Source organism: Macaca nemestrina, chromosome 20, assembly GCF_043159975.1.
Source record: "Macaca nemestrina isolate mMacNem1 chromosome 20, mMacNem.hap1, whole genome shotgun sequence".
Taxonomy (NCBI): Eukaryota; Metazoa; Chordata; class Mammalia; order Primates; family Cercopithecidae; genus Macaca; species Macaca nemestrina.
Window position 1 is genome coordinate 18,268,073 of NC_092144.1, and position 9,492 is coordinate 18,277,564.

The window sequence follows — 9,492 nt, forward strand, 5'->3', positions numbered from 1 at the left end:
AACTCCATGTGCCTTCCTCTTTGTAGCCCTCAGTGTGGCCCAGACCCTCCCTGTCCCTTCCTCTGGCCCAGGTCCGACCCCGTAGAGCTAAGAGTGAATGCACCTGACTCAGCTTTCAGACTGGAGGCTGCTTGAGAGCCAGGCCTGGGGCTGAGGCTTCTTGGGAGTCCAGCAGCACCAGTGTGAGAGGACGCTGAGAAGACCAGCAATTTCTGTCTGTGGCCCATTGAGGCATCAGGCCTCCAAGTTGGGGGGATACCTCCCCACCCACCAGTAATAAAGCCCCTGTGATTTAAGCCCAATAAGAAGGCCCAGGGAAGGAAATCAGGTTTGGCTTGAGACCACTCCAGGGGGCAGCAAGAGCTCCGGGGACAGAGATATCTGGGTTTGTGCTCCACTTTGTCACATATGCACTGTGTGACACTGAACAGGTCACTTTACCTCTCTGAGCCTCAGTTTCCCCATTTGGAAATCAATCTATCTCATGTTAATTGCACATTTACAAGGAGTTGAGGCCCACAGCAGGCCCTGCCAGCTGGGATGTATCAGTTCCACTCCAGGGGAGAGGCTAGGAGGAGCTGGGGCGAGGAGAATGGGAAGGGAGGTTGAGAAGGTGGATGGGGCCAGGCGCGGTGGCTTATACCTGTAATCCCAACACTTTTGGAAGCTGAGGCAGAAGGATCACTTGAGGCCAGGAGCTTGAGACCAGCCTGGGCAACATAGCGAGACCCCATATCTACAAAATCTAAAAAGATTAGCTGGGCATGACAGTGTACACCAGTGGTCCCAGCTACTTGGGAGGTTGAGGTGGGAGGTTGGCTTGAGCCTGGGAGGTCAAGGCTGCAGTGAGCCGTGATGGCACCACTGTATTCCAGTCTGGATGACAGAGTGAGATCCTATCTCAAAAAAAAAAAAAAAAGGTGAATGGCACTGGTGGGGGGCTGGGAGGGGTGTGGGACATAGGTGTATGTTTCCTAATGGATTCGGAGTTCCATGTTTTCTTTTCTTTTCTTTCTTTTTTTTTTTTTTTTTTTTGGAGATGGAGTGTCACTGTGTTGCCCAGGCTGGAGTGCAATGGAATGACCTCGGCTCACTGCAACCTCCGCCTCGCAAGTTCAAGCAATTCTCCTGCCTCAGTCTCCCGAGTAGCTGGGATTGCAGGCATGTGCCATCACGCCCACCTAATTTTTTTTTTTTTTTGAGACAGAGTCTTGCTCTGTCACCCAGGCTGGAGTGCAGTGGTGCAATCTCAGCTCACTGCAACCTCTGCTTCCTGGGTTCAAGCGTTTCTCCTGACTCAGCCTCACTAGTAGATGGGATAACAGGCACCTGCCACCATGCCCAGCTATTTTATTTTATTTATTTTTGTAATTTTAGTAGAGATGGATTTTTACCATGTTGCTCAGGCTGGTCTGGAACTCCTGACCTTGTGATCTGCCCGCCTCAGCCTTCCAAAGTGCTGGGATTACAGGCGTGAGCCACCACGCCCCTCCAATTTTTGTACTTTTTAGTAGAGACAGGGTTTCACTATGTTGGCCAGGCTGGTCTCGAACTCCTGACCTCAAGTAATCTGTCCGCCTCAGTCTTCGAAAGTGCTGGGATTACAGGCATGAGCCACCATGCCGGCCTCTTTTCTGATTCTCCAAATAATGTGTGCTCATTGTAAAAACAGTTTTAGAAAGCACAGACATGTGTAACGTAAATAATCTAAATCGGTCCCTTGTCATAGCGTTTAATTTCCTTTATGAATTTTTAATACCTGTTTACTTTATGCCTGGTGCTTATTGGTAAATTTTAAAATGCTGGCACAGAAAACAAACTAAGTAAACAAATTCAGATGCCATCCCTGCCCTTGGCCCTAGCTGACACGGACCAGGGGCTCTGTAAATATCTGTTGAGTGAACGAAATTTTAAAAATAAAATCAATGCCCAGAAATAACTGTTACTAACACGATGGTCTATTTCCATCTAGATTTTTTTCTTTCTTTCTTTCTTTTCTTAGCCCAAATGGAATTATACTATACACATGATTTGTCAGTCAAGGCCAAATTCCAGTGTACATTCTTGAGTTTAGAGACCTCGGCATCACTCACCTTGAAGTTTTTCTATGGTTTGTTAAACAGATCTCCTATGGTTGGACATCTAGGTCACTCTCTGGGGACAGCCTAACAAATAGAATAACACATTTTCTTTTTTTTTCTGAGACAGAGTCTCACTCTGTCGCCCAGGCTGGAGTGCAGGGGCACAATCTCGGCTCACTGCAACCTCCACCTCCCGTGTTCAAGTGATTCTCCTGCCTCAGCCATAGCTGGGACTACAGGTGCCCACCACCACGGTCGGCTAAGTATTTTTTTTTTTTTTTTTTTTTTGAGACGGAGTCTCGCTCTGTCGCCCAGGCTGGAGTGCAGTGGCCGGATCTCAGCTCACTGCAAGCTCTGCCTCCCGGGTTCCCGCCATTCTCCTGCCTCAGCCTCCCGAGTAGCTGGGACTACAGGCGCCGCCACCTCGCCCGGCTAGTTTTTTTTTGTATTTTTTAGTAGAGACGGGGAAGTTTTTTTGTTTTTGTTTTTTTTTTGAGAGGGAGTCTCGCTCTGTCGCCCAGGCTGGAGTGAAGTGGCGTGATGTCCACTCACTGCAAGCCTGTCCCCGGTTCACGCCATTCTCCTGCCTCAGCCTCCCAAGTAGCTGCAACTATAGGTACCTGCCACCATACAGGGTAATTTTTTTTTTTTTTGTATTTTTAGTAGAGACCGGGTTTCACCATGTTAGCCAGGATGGTCTCGATCTCCTGGCCTCGTGATCTGCCCGCCTTAGCCTCCCAAAGCGCTGGGATTACAGGCATGAGCCACCACGCCCGGCCTAAATTTTGTATTTTTAGTAGAGACAGGGTTTTGCCATGTTGGTCAGGCTGGTCTCAAATTCCTGACTTCAAGTAATCACCGGTCTCGGCCTTCCAAAGTGTTGAGATTACAGGCGTGAGCCACTGAGCCCGGCCAAACACACATTTTCAATTCTTCTCCTTCTTCTTTTCTTTTCCTTTTTTTTTTCTGAGACAGGGGTCTCAGTATGTTGCCCGTCTGGAGTGCAGTGGCTATCACAGGTGTGTTCCCACTACTGATCCGCACAAGAGTTTTACCTGCTCAGTTTCCAGCCTGGGCCGGTTCACCTCTCCTTGGGCAACCTGGTGGTGGTATCCCGCTCCCCGGGAGGTCACCATATTGACACCAAACTTACTGTAGTCACCCAATTGGCATAGTGCACTACAGCCCAGAACTCCTGGATTCAAGTGATCCTTCCACCTCGGTCTCCTGAGTAACTGGGACTATAGGCATTCGTCACTGAGCCCAACTTCTCAGCATTTTTGATGAATACTTAAGACCACACCACCTTCCATACAGGGGACCTTACTTGACTCCCAGCAGTGATGGGTGAGTATGTCCATTTCTCTGAATGTTTGACATTTGCAAATAAATGTTAGAGACATTTGCTTGGCAAGATGTAGATTAAAATCAGAAGCCATAAGCCAGGCATGGCGCCTCGTGCTTATAATCCCAGCACTTTGGGAGGCCCAGGACAGAGGATCACTTGAGTCCAGGAGTTCAACTAGCCTGGGCAACACGACAAGATCCTATCTCTACCCCCCAAAAAAATTTTGTTTTTGTTTTTGTATTCTCTCACCTCTGCCTTATGAGTAGCTGGGACTACAGGCACGTGCCATCACGCCTAGGTAATTTTTGTATTTTTAGTAGAGACGGGATTTCACCGTGTTGGCCAGGCTGGTATCGAACTCCTGACCTCAGGTTATCTGCCTGCCTTGGCCTCCCAAAGTGCTGGGATTACAGGCGTGAGCCACCGTGCCCGACCCGCAAAAAAGGTTTAAATTAGCCAGATGTGGTAGTCAGTGCCTGTGGGCCCAGCTACTGGGGAGGCTGAGTAGGGAGGATCACTTGAGCCCAGGAGGTCGAGGCTGCAGTGGAGCTGCGAGTATGTCATTGCACTCCAGGGCAACAGAATGAGAACCTGTCTCAAAAAATAAATAAATAAATAAGAAGAGAAAATGGAAAATGCCAGAAGGTGCATGAGGGATTGAGTGTTGTCATGAAAGGCTTCCTGGAGGAGGTGTCATTTGAGGTGGAAGCCAGAGACCGCAGAATGGAGCTTCTGATTTTTTAAAATTTAGGTAATATTTACATAATAAAAGTTATAATTTTTTAAACTTTTTTTTCTTTTTGAGACAAAGTCTTGCTCTGTCACCCAGGCTGGAGTATGGTGGCTTGATCTCAGCTCACTGAAACTTCCGCCTCTCAGCTTCAAGCCATTCTCCTGCCTCAGCCTCCCAAGTAGCTGGGATTACAGGCATGCGTGACCATGTCTAACTAATTTTTGTATTTTTAGCAGAGATGGGGTTTCACCATGTTGGCCAGGCTGGTCTTGAACTCCCGACCTCATGTGATTCGCCCACTTCCTTGGCCTCCCAAAGTGCTGGGATTGATTACACACGTTTCCAAACAGTGGATCCCACAAGAAATGAAGGTGTCATCAAAGGTGACAGAATGGAGGTCCCCGTCTGAGGGACGGACTGCTGAACCTCGAGTGAGTGGGCTACAAGGCTGGCAGGGAGGTCACCCAGTCCTAAGGCCTAAGATTGTCCCCAGACATAAAGCTTGAACCCTGAGGCCCCTTTGGTTGGTTTACTTGGTCCTTGGCCAGCATTTAAACTCTCTCTTTTTTTTCTTCTTGAGACAGGTTCTTACTCTGTCGCCCAGGCTAGAGTGCAGAGCACAATCTCGGCTCCCTGCAACCTCTGCCTGTTGGGTTCAAGTGATTCTCCTGTCTCAGCCCCCGGGAGTAGCTGGAGCTACAGACGTGTGCCACCATGCCCAGCTAATTTTTGTATTTTTAGTAGTAACAGAGTTTCACGATGTTGATCAGGCTGGTCTTGAACTCCTGACCTCAAGTAATGCTCCTGCCTTGACCTCCCAAAGTGCTGGGATTAAAAGGGTGAGCCACCACTCCTGGCCTACACTCTCTTGACAAAGGTTTTTATAAATCCCAGTTTGGCTGGGTGCCATGGCTCATGCTTGTAATCCCAGTATTTTGGGAGGCTGGGGCCAGGGGATCACTTGAGCCCTGGAGATTGAGACCAGTCTGGGGCAACATGGCAAAACCCATCTCTACAAAAAATAAAATAAAATTAGCCAGGAATGGTGGTGTGTGCCTGTGGTCCCAGCTTCTTGGGAGGCTGATGTGGGAGGATCACTTGAGCCCAGGAATTAGAGGCTGCAGTGAGCCATGATTGTGCCACTGCACTCCAGCCTGGGTGACACAGTGAGACCCTGTCTCGGAAATAAATAAATAAATAAATAAATAAATAAATAAATAAATAAGACAGTCTGGGCCAGGTGCCAAGGCTCACGCCTGTAATCCCAGCACTTTGGGAGGCTGAGGCGGGCAGATTGCTTGAGCCTGGCAGTTTGAGATCAGCTTGGCTATTATAGTGAAATCCCATCTCTACTAAAAAGAAAAAAATTAGTTGGGTGTGGTGGTGCACACCTATAGTCCCAGCTACTTGGGAGACTAAGGTGGGAAAATCACTTGAGCCTGGGATCGAGGCTGTAGTGAGCCGTGATCGCACCACTGCCCTCCAGCCTGTGTGACAGAGTGAGGCTCTGTCTCAAAACACCACCAGCAATAAGAAAACCCATGACCAGCTGGGCACAGTGGCTCATGCCTGTAATCCCAGCACTTTGTGAGGCCGAGGTGGACAGATCGCGAGGTCAGGGGTTGGAGACCAGCCTGGCCAACATAGTGAAACCCCATCACTACTAAAGATACAAAATATTAGCCAGGCGCGGTGGCACTCCCCTGTAATCCCAGCTATGCAGGAGGCTGAGGTAGGAGAATCGCTTGAACCTGGGAGGCGAAGGTTGCAGTGAGCTGAGATCGCGTCACTGCGCTCCAGTCTGGGCGACAGAGGAAGACTCCATCACAAAAAAAAAAAAAAGAAAAAAGAAGATTAAAAAAAAGAAAATCCATGAACACTCAGACCTGCAGCCAGTGAAGGCAAGGTAGAGATGGGACCCCACCCTTCAGCCTGTGTCTTACATTTTTAGGGGTCTAATTTAATTTAGAAGGTCCAGCAGGGAAGTGTGTCTACTTGTCCAGTGAGGGCAGCCTCAAGATATCTTCCCACCTCGGCCTCCCAAATCACTGGGATTACAGGCGTGAGTCACTGTACCTGGCCTGAAGGTCCCTTTTACAGATAAGAAAACTGAGGTTCAGGGCCGGCTTCTGCCCCTGTCCAACCTGCTGGCTTCTTCCTCAGCCAGCCCTCTCCAACTACTGCCTCTTTCTCTCTTTCTCTCTCTCGCTTTCCTTTTTTTTTTTTTTTTATTTGACGGAGTCTCACTCTGTCGCCCAGGCTGGAGTTCAGTGGCGCCATCTCGGCTCACTGCAAGTTCCACCTCCCAGGTTCAGCCATTCTCCCGTCTCAGCCTCCCGAGTAGCTGCGACTACAGGCACCCGCCACCACACCCGGAAATTTTGTTTTTGTATTTTTAGTAGAGCCAGCTAGGCTATTCCTGTTTAGCCAGAATGGCCTCGATCTCCTGACCTCGTGATCCACCCGTCTTGGCCTCCCAAAGTGCTGGGATTACAGGCGTAAGCCACCGCGCCCGGCCTAATTTTTTTTTTTTTTTTTTTTTTTTTTTTTTTTTTTGAGACGGAGTCTCACGCTGTTGCCCAGGCTGGAGTGCAGTGGCGCGATCTCGGCTCACTGCAAGCTCCGCCTCCCGGGTTCCCGCCATTCTCCTGCCTCAGCCTCCTGAGTAGCTGGGACTACAGGCGCCCGCCACCGCGCCCGGCTAATTTTTTTGTATTTTTAGTAGAGACGGGGTTTCACTGTGGTCTCGATCTCCTGACCTTGTGATCCGCCCGCCTCGGCCTCCCAAAGTGCTGGGATTACAGGCTTGAGCCACCGCGCCCGGCCTATTTTTGTATTTTTAATAGAGGCAGGGTTTCACCATGTTGGTCAGATTGATCTCGAACTCCTGACCTCGTGATCCACCTGCCTTGGCCTCCCAAAGGGCTGGGATTACAGGCGTGAGCCACAGGGCTCGGCTTTTTTTTTTTTTTTTTTTTTTTTTTTTGAGACAGAGTCTCACTCTGTTGCCCAGGTTGGAGTGCAGTGGCACCATCTTGGCTCACTGCAATCTCCGCTTCCTGAGTTCAAGCGATTCTCCTGCCTTGGTCTCCCTAGTAGCTGGGATTACAGGCGTGCACAACCACGCCCTGCTAATTTTTATATTTTTAGTAGAGACGGGGGTCACCATGTTGGCCAGGCTGGTCTCGAACTCCTGACCTCAGGTGATCCACCCGCCTCGGCCTCCCAAAGTATTGGTATTACAGACGTGAGCCATCATGGCCAGCCACTACTGCCTATTTCTGCATCTCCTGTTCCAGACAAACAGAAGAAACAAGGCCATTTATTGAGCGCCGGTGGGATGCTGAGGGCTCAACCTGCATCCTCAAAGATCGTCCATCCAGCGTCCTGCTAGGAGTGGATCAACCGAGTCACAGAAAGGGCTCGACCCCCACTCACTGTAGGGAGGGGAAAGCTGAGGTTCAGAGAGGTGAAACGACACTCCCGGGGTCACACAGCAAGGACATGCAGGGGCAGGTTTGCGGGTGAGGCTATTCCTGCATCCACCGTATAGAAAGGGAAGGCGATGCGCAAAGGTCAGCCAGTGCTGGAGACCAGACGGCGGCCCATAGGGAGGCGTGGACTCGGGTCCGGGATACACCTGATGGGGCGGGGCTATCCTCATTGGGTGGGCGGTGCTGGACCGGGCTGCCCCTGTCAGGTGGAATCGGGGTGGAATGCACCTGTGCAGAGGGCTTGGGGGCGTGGCTAGAGGCTGAGATGCGTCGGGTGGGCTGGGGCTGGGCGGAGCGGGCGGTGCAGCACTGCAGCGGAAGAGTTTTCTTGCTACCAGCAGGATGAAAGGGTCCTACTGTGGGTGATCGTGCACATAAAAGGCTGCGAGGTCACGTTGTCCATGCGCTGAGGGAAAGGAGAGGAACCCCGGCCTCAGTTCCTAGGCCAGCAAATGGAGTCGCCATCCTTGACTCCTGTCTGTGCCTGTCTGCGCCTCAGCAAGCCTTAGTCTCCGTATCTGTCGAATGGGCGTGCCATCCCCGAGATAGAAGGGACCTTTTGTGCCCCAGAGCTGGTCCCTTTCCTGTGCCCCCACAGCCTCAGAATAAAGCCAAACACCTCACCTGTCAACCCTCAACTCCCTCCGCCATCCCCCTTATTCACAGTACTCCAGCCACAGGCTTCCTAGTTGGTCTTTGCACAGGGCAACAACATTACCACCCCAGGACTATCTGAGCCGCCTACTCTCAATTCTTCCCTATGACTACTCCTTTAGGTATCGACTAAATACTAACATCCTGGCCAAAATAGCCTTCCCTCTCTGAGGTTTCAAATCCATGGAGGGAGTGGATTTTGGGCTAACTGGATAGTGCCACAAAAAATGTACATATATATGCCGGGTGCAGTGACTCACGCCTGTAATACCAACACTTTGGGAGGCCAAGGCAGGCAAATCACCTGAAGTCAGCAGTTCCAGACCTGCCTGGCCAACATGGTAAAACCCCATCTCTACTAAAAATACAAATAAATTAGCCGGATATGGTGGCTCACGCCTGTAATCCCAGCTACTTGGGAGGCTGAGGCAGGGGAATCGCTTGAACTGGGGAGGCGAAGGTTGCAATGAGCCAAGATTGTGCCACTGCACTCCCTGGGGGATAGAGCAAGACTCTGTCTCCAAAAAAATTAAATAATAATAATTCCAAATGGATCTGAGATGTGAATATGCACCCTGCAAACACTAGAAGAGGCTATGTGCAGCCAGGGCAGTGCCGCACACTCGTCATTCTAGCACTTTGGGAGACTGAGGCAGGTGGATCACCTGAGGTCAGGAGTTCGAGACCAGCCTGGTCAACATGGTGAAACAGTCTCTACTAAAAATACAAAAACTTAGCCAGGCACGGTGGCAGTTGCCTGTAATCCCAGCTACTCCAGAGGCTGACCCAGAAGAATTGCTTGAACCCAGGAGGCAGAGGTTGCAGTGAGCCGAAGTCGTGCCACTGTACCCCAACCCGGGCAACAAGAGCGAAACTCTGTCTCAAAAAAAAATAATAATAATAATACGAGGGTATGTGTATGTTTCTCTAAGGTCTGGGAAGGGAAAGAGCTTTCATAATGATCAGTCAGAGCCCAGGAGCAACAATGCGAAGGATGTGTGCATTCATACATGTATGTGTGTGTGTAAGAGTAAAATAGGCCAGGCGCGGTGGCTCACTCCTGTAATCCCAGCACTTTGGGAGGGCAACGCAGGCAGATCACTTGAGGACAGGAGCTCGAGACCAGCCTGGCCAACATGGTAAACCCTGTCTGTACTAAAAATACAAAAATTTAGCCAGGCA